Here is a 13,397-nt window from a genome sequence, read left to right as displayed (position 1 = left end):
GTGTTCTTTAAAAGTAATTAAAAACCTAATTGCTGTTGACTTTCTCATGCTTGGTTGATTGAGCTCCTCTGAAAAAACACAGCTGTCAGTGTCAGAGATAAATCTGGTTAACAAAGCTTGCCAGTCTGCAAATACTTCACCCTCTGTCAGAACTGCTGATAGACCACACTATTTAAAAAGCCTAAATGCTGTCTGACTGATCTGCCAGCCCTGTTTTTATAAAACCATCAGCTGTAACTGTCACTCCATCTTCCCCTTACCTTTTTTCTGGTGATGCATAATATTGGATTTTGCCAACATCAGATATTTCAGTCCTTAAAAATGATTTTAAAGTCTAAGGTTAAACAAAAACACTTTAAATTCAAGGAATGAACAACACCTTCAGCTGTTGTTGATGCTGCCTAAAACTTCAGACTTATGCATACATATGACCTTTATTTACAGCTTATATATCAGATATAAATACTGGCAGAAATGTTTATATCTGCCCTTATAATAACTACATTTTTAACCTATTATCTTCCAATTCCAGTACTGTTTTAACAGAATCATACATACCTTGAAAAAATGTGTGACACTATCTCCTTGTAAGCTGTTGTTTGACATTTAGGCTCTTTGTCTTTTGTTGGAATACTTTAATAGAACTACCTCTGATTTCCATGCACATTTTGCTCATTTTTTTATTCAAATTTCTGGGTTTTTAGAGTTTGTATGTCTAATGTTAACCACCAAAAAACATTTCAATAGACTAAACTGGCATCAGGGTTATCCAAAAACTAAAAAAAAACCTACCATTAATCAGGGTTTGGCAATATGGTCTGAAAACAATAGGTGTGTAACGGTACAGAAAATTTCGGTTCGGTACGTACCTTGGTTTTGAAGTCACGGTTGGGTACGTTTTTGGTACAGTGATTGAAGCGAATATATAAAATTAAATTTTATTTTTTAAATTAAATTGTATTAAAATGAATAGGCTAAATAAATTACATTTAAATTATAAATAATGCTGCAACCTCCTTCCAAAAGTTCTTCAATGATTAAAAATATTGATAAATAAACACATTTTTGAAAAACTAGGTTATTTTCATTGATATATTGACATACTTATACCCATTCTTTAAACACTAAAATTTCCCAGCTAACTTGAATGCATCATCATACAACCGCAAGTTAGCTTGTGAAGTATGCAAATTAGCGTCTTTCTTGCCAATTTCAACATGGACTTCAGCACTGGACTACTTTTTTAACCAATGGGACCTACTACAAAGTTTGGAAGAACTTTTCACAGCCCATCTTGGAGAATGAGGAGGTTAAGGCCGTGTGAAATCGGCTTTACCTATGACACAGCTGCAGAGTCCTTCTCTCACTCCTACGAGGCTGATAGCTGAAGGTAAAGTTAATATGATTCATAGAGCCAGAGCACCATTGCTATACCGGTGATTTAAATGAAGTCGGCGGCTCTTCTAACTCCACACGCGCCATCACTCTTCTTCGTTTGTTTTTGTAACTGCTCCTTCTTCTGTAATGAGGGTTGCTGGCAGCTTTCAGGCTCATTGCCGCCACCTGGATTGAAGTGAGAAGTTACTTTTTTTTAATACTCATTCAAACGTATTTGTCGTATTGCTGTGTGCACCCAACCGTGATGGCCGTACTGTGACAGTACGGGACGAATACAAATACTGTTACACCCCTAGAAAACAATACCTTATGTCTTTGTCAAACCAAACCTAATTTGCAATTTTAGTACATTTTCTTTTCTGCTTAAAATAATCTACAAAAGACAAAGAAATACCTAAAAAAGACGCAACATATCAAACAGATATGGATGTGGAGCATGTCTGATAGGTTGCGACTGTAAACTGCGTGCAGACCAAAGAAAAACAGACATTGTCGACTATCTGATGGATCACAGTGCAATCTGATGTGGGTAAACAACATAAAAATGCTTAACTGGTTGGCCTATGTTTTTCTACTGGTGTTAAAGAGAAGGAGCAAAAAAAAACAAACTTGTGTGCAAACAATCCAAATGTGGCTCATTCTGACATGGCATTTCCGTCTAGTCAACCCTGTTCTACACTGGGCAAAGCCAGAGGGACATGGTTGAGGATGCTCAGGAGAAAGTCTGGTAGGAAGTTTAGTTGGCAGAATGGATCTATCACCCACACCTACATTTACCAGGAGGGCTGTATCCCAATGGATGAATGCCACTGATTTTTGGAAAAGTGAAATTTCCGTCATCTCACGTTTGTAACTTATTCAAGCATTTATTATGGCAGCATTGCATTCAACTGCATCACTCCTTGCAGATTCATTTCAATGCAGAATTGAGGATCGATGAGATAACGTCTTAAACCCTCAGATGGCGCCTAAAGGTGGATGCTGGGTTGGAGGGTGGTTTGAAGTGAGCACTTCCAGGGCAGAGCTGGTGATTGCAGAGCAGAGAAAGAGACTAAAGTTCTTGCAACCTTAAGCAGACCACTGAATTAGGAGGATGTGAGTCTTGTGGTTTGATTAAGATGCATGTCAAGTGTGAATCATTCGATGACTGCCAGAACTAACTCACTGGCTTTGTTGCATTAAATTATACAGTACACATGAGGCTTTTTTCTTTCCATAAAGCTGGGTGACATGGCAAGTTAATGATACAAATATTTTTTCTACATTGATTAATATGTAAAATGTTTAATTATACTGTCAGTTCGTGGAGTATCATAAAACCAGACAGTTGTCTATCACAACCTAGCTATTTTTAACACTGTATGTTTTCAAGTGCCTGAAAGTAATTAGAAAGCAAAAAATGTGGAATGACGCATTTTTATGCCAGAAAGTCATCCAGAAGACACTAGGAAGCTGTGTAAGCTGAGCTACTGCTAGAGATGTTGTTTTAGTTTTCTGCCAGGAGCTGAATTGACTTTAGAGGTCTCATCTGCAGACAGAACTACCGTTAAAGTGGCAAACAATCCTGCTGGAAGGGTTTTTCATACCTAATCTGTTTGGTTCAGTTAAAATGAACTTGTGTGTTTGCCAAGTTGGTGCTGATGGGAAAGCTGTCAATCAAACTCTAGTACCAACTAGGGCAGGTCAATTAATTGCAAATTAAATTAAATCACAATTTGGCCTGCTGCAATTTTCAAATCGCAGACAGAGCAGTATTTTTTTCACCCTGAAATGTGTCAAAATACTGATTTGATACACTTTTTGCAGCAGAAATTTCATGCTCTACACATTGTGTATATAAGTCTTTTTTTCTAAAAAAAGTTAAGTAAAATCCTACTTTTCCTGTTTGTGTGCATGATTTTCTTAATCGAAATGAGAAAAAAAAAATCCACCCTTCAGTTTAGCAATCGATATCAAATTTGCAATAAGAGCCAAAATCACAATTTGATTTTTAAAAAATGATTTTTCCCTTGTTTAATTTATCTAGTATTGCATTGGCTGTGATTTAGAATAATTTTTTGCTTATGTTTGTTGAATAATGCAATGAGGAACCTTAAAGTAATCACATATTAATTGGAATATTGTTTGAAAAAAATTGCAGTTAGATTATTTTCTCAAATTGTTCAGCCCTAATACAAACCAAACACCAGACTGGGACTGCTTGTAAAGGTTTGTCTTGATTTGTTCATCTCTGGAAGCTGGGGTGAATTTGTAGTAAATGCTGAGTTCAATCGAACCTATGCAGGAACAGTCATGATTGTATATCAGGGAAACTTGGCCCAGAAAAGCAGAATCTATCCTAAAATTTCACAAGCCTACACTTTCAGCGAAACAAACAGCCACCAGGGTCCCCTTTATTCATCACTGCTGAATATGTGCTGAAGACCACAGGCATAACTGACAGATCTTGGGTGAATGGGGTCATGGTTCACGAAAGTTAACCTGCATCTTCTCCTGAACTGTCCTGAGAAGCACCTTCAGCAGCACAAGGACATTGTTTTCAAGCCGCAGTTACGTCTCATTTTCAAACTGAATCATTTGCCTACATTGATAAAAGCAACAATAATTAACTTGATGACCATCAATCCATGTAGTTGTTGGCCCATTTTGTAAGTGGAGAGTGTCCTAGGAGCAGACATAATCAGCTCGTCTTAGTTTACATTTTCCATCAATAAATTCAGGCCAGTTTAAGAGATTTGTTTTGTGCATCACACATTTTTTCCATTTTAAATGCCCCCATGTGAGCACAGAAGAAATGTAAGATAGTTGCGCAACAATACAATGTAGTAGTTGATGATTTGGATCAGAGCAAACTAACTACAGGTGTAAAATCAACATTTCTCCAGTGCATTTGGTGGAGCTTAGCTGTCTGCTACATTATTATCTCAGCCTGTTTTTTCTTTCATGTCTCTTTATCTGTTTTCTTCAGTCCTGTGTCGGTTATGCAGCTGAAATTGTCCAAAGGGGAAAAGCAGCAATGGTGAGACTTGCACAGACAGAAAGATGGCTGAAACTTTAAAGACATTTGGTTGTTGTTATGTTTTTGCTTACTTATGTAACTTGAGGAAAATTGTTTTTTTGCACAGTTTTTCCTACAATATTTAAAGCAGGATCCTTTGTCATTCACATATAGGGAATAACACCCATGTCTTTCTTTCAACACAGACTCTCTTAGTAGTCTTGACCTGCTCAGTGACCTGAGGTCTGTCTGGCTACAGGCTGTACAGGTGCGATCAGTACATCATTGTCACTGACCCTGTGAGACAGAGAAATTGCTTTCTGCTAATTATTAGCTTTGGTAACAAGCCATACAGGTGAGATGAGGCAGGTAATGAAGACTTTAAATATTGTGTGTTTGTGCCTCCACACGTGTCCCCTAATGATCTCTTTGCCCCTGGCCGTTGCAGTTTTCCCTTTGAGGAACTGTCCTGGCCTGTGTTTTAGTGCAGCTAATAGCTGAGCACTGGGGGGACTTTGTCATTTCCTACAACAGCACATTGCATGTCCTTTGATGGTGAGTGAAGATTAGGACTTGCCTTTGCTGCTTTGAAATACCACTCTCCTTTGAACCTCTCACCTTGCTTGGATTTGACTTGTAATGTCATCCCACATGCTTTTGGCTTGAAAACAGTCTTCAGATGCTGAAGTTATGTGTTGGATCATTATATGAAGGTAGACAACAGGCAGTAAAAGTCTAGTGAGAGACTGGGGCATTTTTGGCTATTCACTCTCAAAGGTATGGCATTTACTTTGGGTGTGCTTCTTGTCATGTGTGTAGAAGTATTCTTCATTTGACAACAGTATATGTAAAATCAAATACACTGAAAAATAAGACAATACAGTGTTTCTTTGGCCATCTCAAAACAGCTATAAGTCTCACCAGTCATATGATTGTGCCTGACTGCCTATATGCTAGCATGCTTGCTCTCTGACCATGCACTTTATGTGGGTTGAGTCTTTTATGAGTTAAAGCTTACAACCAAGGATAGCAAGAATAGCAAAGAAATGTTTTCTACATGTAGTAGTGATATCTCACAAACTCTGCCTCATAGATTTATTCAGTATTCTGTCATGCTTTTGAGAGGATTTCTCTGGTTGGATGCCTCCTAAATCTTACTCTTGCACATTTTAAAAAGTTCCCTTCCTAGTTCCTAAGATTAAATTAATACTTTGCTTTAAATGCCGATAAATTACTAGTCCTTTGTACTTTGGTGTAATAGCCTGCTTGCATACTTTCAAAAATATATACATAAAATATACAAAAATGGTTCATTTGTCTTTGGCAGGTCCTCTGATCTTTACCATGCTTTCCCAGAGACTGAGGAAGAAAGTCAGCAAAATGTGTAAGCAAGTTAACTTTATGTATTCAATAGAATTACATCATGTTAATTCATAAGAACTAAAAAGCATTAACATGTAGGAGATGTAAAAAATTGCATTTATGTTAAAATGTCTACCAGATTCATGTCTGCGTTTTATCCTGTAATGTTTTTGATTGAAAGATAAAACTAGGGATTTTCCAGTCACATTTTTTGATGCGAATACCTATCATCTATGAGAGATATCAGCAAGGGATGTGCAAAGGTGAATGATTTCACGTCCCATGGTAAGGCCCTATGATTTCCGTGTTAATGGAATCGCTGACGGAATCACGTAATTGGTCAATAAAAACGGAATTTACAGTCTAACACAGAAATCGCGGAAATTGTATGTATTTGACTGAAATGCTGTGGTTTTTTTAGAAAGAGGAATGTGTATCTGAGGAATATGTTCCTGGGGGAACACTAAAGCAGGGCACAACTTGTCCCTCACTCACAAACACTCACCCCATCCCCTCCTAAACAATAACAGCATGTCAAAGCAGCTTCACGAAACACCGGCAACATCAACATCAAACTCATCCATGCTTCTAGTTATTTTACCTCACCACCACAACTGTGCGGTGTGCCTCACCTTACGCGAGGCACACCGCTCACCCCTCGGAGGCTCAAAATCAAGTCAGACGGACACGAGATTTTATGAAGTCTAAATGATGTTAAATTCGAGTAACAGCTTAATAATTCATCCCGTAGATACTGTAGTTCCCTTTGGTTGCTTAACAAGCCAATACGTGTCTGTATTAATGTAGCGGTCTGATATGAGGCAGACGGGCAGACAGCGAGGACGGAGAGAGATGAGGAGAGAACCATTACAGTCAGGAGTAGAACAATGCAGCATCAAACTGCATGCATTGTTACATATTGAGAGAGTAAAGAAAAGTTTGGTAACAGGTTTACTTTTAACCATTTAACTTTATTGTGACCTTCAGATTAAGTTACTATCACTCTGTGTTGGAGAGAACAGAAGGATTTCTTCATTTACATTATAAACATCAGTTAGGATGTGATTATTCACATGGATGTGTCTTGAAATGTTGGAAATATCTGACTGTTACACTGGTTATAATCATTTTATATCAGGCTTATCCAAACAACGGCTCCTGGGCCAAGAAATTTAAGGTTATTCCTATTTAATAAGTGAACATTTGATTCATTTACATAAACAAGACACCCAAAAAATTAAAACGGAATTTTGAAAAAAAAAAAACGGATTTCATAGGGCCCTACCCTGGGAGCAAATTATAATTACAGTCAATCGACTAGTCCAAAGTCAAGAAAACACACAGGAAATAGTCAAAATTGTGCACTATTTATATAGGGCAGGAGAAGTTGGTAAATGGTGTGAATTTGGTTTGCAGAATGTGGCTAACATTAGCAGTACCACAAATGTAACCTTCAGTCTTCCTTTTAGGTAAACAAACACATTCCTGAGTCACTCAGTGCTTTAGAGTATAAACTGATACAGCGTGCGTACAACTTAATCCCTATTTTCCGTGTCAAAATAATTAAAACCTGTGCTGTTCCTGTGAGATGCCATCAATGCTGTTAGTTTGTCATTGTTCACATCCGATTTAAAGAGCGTTGTAGCTGTAAGGTCGTAGCCATTTATCACTGCTACAGGGGCAACTAGTGGCAGGTGGCTATGTTACTATTAAGACCAAGCATTTGGCTGGGACTACAATCATTTAGCCGGCTACTTGCGTGCAATCAAACATATTTCATGTTTCATTGTAATGTTACATCTGGTTTAGCAGCTGGTCAGTCTGCTTAGCTATGTTGTGTACCCCTACAGGAGATAGAATGTCCTGATTAAAGAGGTATTGTGCTGTGAAACTGAGAGTTATTTTATTTTGCTTGGAAAACAGATCAATTTAACTTAAATTTCCTTTTTTTTTTCCTCCCCCGTTAGTTATCCAGCTTCACTATAAATGTTAGAATGTAAAGTGGTGTCACCTTGTTAAGTTGGCTGACTAGCTTTTATCCTGCTGGTGTCAACGTAGTTAGCACCCATGCTAACAAAGTTAGCATGAAGGTGCTGCATTCCAGTTTAATTTGATTCACGCTGATGCGCTTACTTCTTAATAGCTGCAGTTCATTTACATGATTTCACTACTATGCAGACAGTGCTTTTCTCAGCCACAGATACCAGAGGATTAACCACAGGTGATCAGATTGGTGACTACAAACATTAATTCTGATCCTCGGATCACATGTTATTGGTTATAGTAGGTTGAAAATGGTCAGTTCCTGATCAATCAAGGCATCTCTAGACAACATCATCAAACTTCTTTTTTGTTATTTACAAGATTCAAAGGCCCAAAGCAGCAGAAATCTATCCTAAAGTAGTTAGTATGTAAAAATACATTTAAAAGCATCTTTGTCTCTAGAGAGTTATTTGATCAGGTATTTCAGAAATACTCTTCTACATGCTGGAAAAGGTTTTAAAACCCCTGCTAACGGTTCAAGGCCTTCTCATTTTAAACATACTGCTTAGACAAACTGAGTTTTTAGGAGTAAAATTCCTCCGTATTCTTTGGGTCTCTGTGGATGTCACCCTTCGTGGGGACATTTCTCTCAGGCTTTAGCCCAAAATTGCCTTTGACCCTGGCCCTACGGCAGCCCTCAGCCATTCATAATGGAACCCTGAAGTTTCTTATGAATGACATTCTTCTGGACTTTCCTGCTCTTTTCTCTACCTTCCACCGCCGTGTCGAGAATAATACCCAAACATCCTTGATCTTTTCACACAAGACGGCAGGCGGAGGATTTTCCCGCAGTAAGAGTCATTTAAGTGAGCCCTTTGCCAATGGTAGGGGTATTGGGGTTGAAGATTGGAGGTGGGGGGTGCCACAGTCAGATAATGACATTCCTGAGACCCAGAGATGGACTCCGGAGCCCCGTTTAAGCTGCTCAGGTTGAACTGGAGTTTGTAGTTTGGTTTGCAAAGATATAGCTTCACAAGGGACCTTTTGAGAGGTGTGCTAATGCTTTAGTGGCCCTCAAAACTCTAACAAGTATTGCTTCAAACTAAAAATGCAATTAAAATCAGGAAGTATCATTTAGTATCAATACATGCTCCAAATTCAGGATATGTAACATAAAGCATGAAAGTCCTCGGAGACTTGTGAGTTTGGTGTAAAACAGTAATATTTTCTTTAAGATTCTGCAGCATTATTTAGATTTTGGTGACTGATAGACTTATTCCATTAAACTAACCTGGGCTGTTAGCATTAATGCATTCATTGTGATGCATTTAAGGTCAGAGAGATTAAGGTTTATATTGAAAAAATGTCTTAATTTGCATGCTATTTTGTTGTTCAAAGCGCACCATAGGAATGCCGCTGTGGGGCGGTAGTGAAGTACTTCTCATCTTAGAGTCGTCCTGCTCTCACAGTGATGGAAAATAAGGGCTAAGTTGCGCCTTTGCATTTCATCTTAAAAACTAGCAGACAGCTCAGTAGACAAGTCAAAGTAACCTGCAACTTGTAATGTTAACATTTCATCTTTCTGCCATAGACTTAAGAAATTTTTAGTTACTCCTCTATCCATAGCAAACTCTTTTTTCCCTCTATGATTTAAGCCGATCTACAGAACGTTCCTCATCTCCTTTTAAAAGGAAAACAGGTTTTTATTCAAACAGGAAGTAAACTACCCTAAGCTCACACCAGTAGTTTTTAAACTTTTTTAGCCAAGGCATAATCGAGACATACCATATTCATATCCATGCAAAAGTGCCTTGTCTAACAGATGTTACAGAGTCTTTGGTTGTTGTGTAGTTTCAGTAATAAAGTATGGCTGTACAAGTTCCCACATCAAGACCTGCCTTAAAGCACTCTGGTGTAACTTGGTGCACCATTTGGAAACCGCTGGCTCAGACAGTACAAAGCATAACAGAAAACAGTTAGTTGAGAAAAATCTGTAGCCTTAACTGGGTTATTTTCAGCTTCAATGGAACTCTTGAAAAGTGTAAATGCAGCCACATTAAGGGCTCATTTATGCTGTGTGTTCCACAGCTTATGCATACAGACGGAGCTCTGTTCATACTCTGTGTTCATTTTGTCTGTATTTCTGTACATTGTCTTGCACGGACCACCTGTACTCGTAAGGGCAGTGTTGAGTTATGTAGCCGACTGTTCAAGCCAGAACAGCTAAACAAAACAAAGATGCGTAATTTAGGGAATGACGGAACTTTGATGAAAGTTTCTGAGGAAATATTGATCAATGTTGTGTAAATTGTTAGCAACTATTTTATGTGATGTTAGACAACCTGGACACAGAGACAGACGACTACAACAGAACATCAGGCAAAGGGCGGACAGAGTAGCGACCTGAAGTTGTGGAGGTCCTTGTTAGACAGTGGCCTCTAGTGGATAGATTTTTTTATATCCACTCCAATGTAACAGACATGTGAGTACTAGGGCAGTGATGGTTGTGCCATTTAAAAATCTATTTTTGAACACAAAGGGAGCACAAATGAGCCTCAACTTGGAATCAGTGAGTTATTTTGTACATGCACTCCTGCATATTTCTGCATGCACAATAGTGTTCGACACTGTGTTTGACAGAGTACCCCCCTTAAAGCTGTCTCATACTGCTGAGTCATGGTTTCAGACCACAATGGTGTAGAAGTGCAGGCACTGTTTCAATAACAATTCTAAAAGTCAGTATCATAATTGTGAATGTCTCTTTGTATTAATTTGATTCCCAAATTAAGAAACTGGCAATAATTGCATCACATTGTCAGTATCGACTTATGCTGCGATCAAAAAATGTGTTTCAAATGCAAAATAGTCGTATTTAACCATGGATCTGAAAATGGGATTAATTGCAATTAAGTATTGGAATTAAGTGCTTAATTGTGATACTTAAAAGTTTAAATTTGACAGCCCTAATATGACTTGTGATGCTCTATATTTCTTGCATCTTTCAGTCAAGCAATAAGGTGTCATCTAAGTTGAGGCTAAATAAAGTCCTGTTGGGTGCACATACCTTAAAAGGCATTGATTGATCAAGGAAGCACTAATTGTTAATTTAAGCAACTAAAAAGTTTAACACAGGTGAAAATAAATGCTGACATTTCCAAACAGATTTGTTGTTTTTAACAGTTTTCCATTCAGGAGTAACTCTCATACTTTCTTTTTTTTCCTGTCTGAGCGTCTCCTTACCCACGGTTTTCAATTTAAATCCACAGTTTTGTGGAAAAGCAGAATTCAACCGAGGTGGCATTACATGAAATTACAGGGAGCACTGAAAGAAACTGAATCAGGTGTACAGTGTCTCTTCTTTCTCATGCAGATTGAACAGCAGTGATGATAACAAAGGATAAAGGGTATAACAGTTATCGGATTTAGGAATCTTTTGGCTTTGTAATGTGAGTTAAACCGATAATCACCGCTAATGCTCAATGGTTGGTACAGGAGTAAATTCAGCCGAAGGTAATTCCTCGCTGAAAGTGACTGTCATCATTCACTTACTACAAGTTCTGTTTACACAAGAAACATAAAATCACTGCTGGCTGACAGAGTGGCTTAAGCTGCTCTGAAAATAGCTGAGTTAAACCACAAAGGCTTAATACAAAACCAGATGGGACTCTAATAATATTTTCTCATATTTGTTGATATTACTCGATTTAAATACAGTAGCACAAAGGTGAAACAAGAACACAGCAACAAGTCCAACTGCAGATATTTTTGCATTGGCTAACAACACAGAAAGGATGGCGTTGACAGATGATTGGAAGCAGTCGTAATAGAACCTGTGGATTATATGGAACCACAGCATAACTTGAAGCTGTCATGAATTCTAGGAGACCTTTATTTTGTACAAAACAATAGTTTCCCAAACATTCTTGCATTTCAAGAAGGCAATTCCTTCCTCTGTCTCGCCCCTCTTAACCAACCTCATTAACTTGGTATGTCTATTCTTTCTACTACACCTCGTCCTCATTCATGCATATGTGCATATCACTGGAGTTATTTATGCTCTGTTTTGTTTTCAACACCCCATCTTGTAAAAGCAAGGCTGCCAGGCATAAAGCCGTCAAAAACTCCTCTTCCCTCCAACCCGTCCCACCTTGGCTGGAGAATTTATGGCCGAGTCATCGCCCCTGAGACAGAAGCTGAGAGGAGCCCTCCTGGGCCCTCACCGAAACTCTGCACCCTCTTGTTTGACACACCACCTCATTTTGTCTCATTCTGGACGTGTTCGACACCGCGGGGTGATGCCACTGACAGTGCTGTTTGACACCCATTCCTCAGCACCTGCCCAGTCACCTGGAGCTAGACGGCTCAGCTTTTCATCTCTCCCCTCCTCCTGGTAACCCCTCACCCTGCCTACACTTCAAAATTTGTTAGCCAAATCAAAGGTGGAGCGCATTGTTAGGGCTCGAACATTACACCAGTGTCATGTTAGCTCCTCGAACAGAACAGCTGCAGGTAATTCTCACAGAGGGGCAGAGAGTCCCAGGTTCTTTGTCGCTGTTGTCTGATGGTTCCTGCTGAAGCCAGGAGTGAGTGTAAAGTCCTCTTTGCCATTAACACTTCAGCCCTGTGGCCTGTGTGCTTGGCAGCCGCCCGCTCTGTAAATGAAACCAGAAGATGCTCGCGGTTTGGACAGCACCACGGTGGGACCACATGCTAGTTGGGCTACTAAAAGTGCAGTAGCTCTGACAAGTATTGTGTCGTGAGCCAAAAGAGCTTTGTCATCCGCCTACGCCAATATCTCCAAAATAAAAGCTTTATGTTACAAAAGAGGACCAGGAGCCATGAGGTCAGCTGCATGTAGCTGAATTTGTAATGAGACAGACTCTAAATTTCACTTGCTGATGCCAAAAGCGATCTGGGATAATTTAACAAAGAATAAAAACCCTGCGGCACTTAAACATATTGTCTCCTGACAAATCCGTGGTGGAGGGGGTGAATTGTGTGTACAAAAGCAAAATGATATGCTTAAGTGTTTTGCAGAAAACCCAAAAGATTAATTTAATAACAGCTGATGCCACAAGGCAGACCACAAATTTGTCATATTGTAAATTGAGCGCAACTTTGTCTGTGGCAAGATTTACTGTTTAATGCATGTCATGCATATTAGCTAAAGCTAAAAACACTTCAGATGCAGTTCACGGCTTGTTTTGAGGGCCAGCGGCCTGAATGTTGAACAGTGGCACACAAAAGCAAACAAAACAACATGACGCTGATCTCATAAGTCATGATTGTTGGACTTACAAAGATGCTCCTAAATTATATAACTGTATTTTAAGTGGTAAATTGATTATGCTATTGAAAAATAGATATATACAAGTTTCTGGGGGGCAGCATCAGTGTTGTTATTGTCTAAAAGCAATATTAAAAATTTCTGAAATAATTAAATCAACTTGCTCTTTTTTTGTTTAAACACTAGCAGGTCTTCATGTCATGCTGTCAATTTAAGTATCCTCCCCTAAAATTAAATAAAGAACTTGATGTTCTTCAACATTTAATGTTTTTACTTAAAATTTACCCTTTCTGCATCACAACATACTCCAATATGATAAATGGACCTGAGTGTAGAGGGGAAAAGAACGGCGAGCCTTTTCCGTTACAC

At 38.7% G+C, this 13,397-nt stretch overlaps 1 protein-coding gene across 1 annotated transcript in view; it reads right to left on the bottom strand.

The window, feature by feature from the left end:
* The window catches only part of wnt3 (wingless-type MMTV integration site family, member 3), a 42,121-nt gene that overhangs the window by 28,472 nt on the left and 252 nt on the right, over positions 1-13,397 (bottom strand). The gene's annotated exons all lie outside the window — the stretch shown is intronic.

Source organism: Cheilinus undulatus, linkage group 20 (assembly GCF_018320785.1).
Source record: "Cheilinus undulatus linkage group 20, ASM1832078v1, whole genome shotgun sequence".
Taxonomy (NCBI): Eukaryota; Metazoa; Chordata; class Actinopteri; order Labriformes; family Labridae; genus Cheilinus; species Cheilinus undulatus.
This window is presented reverse-complemented; position numbering and strand designations above follow the sequence as displayed.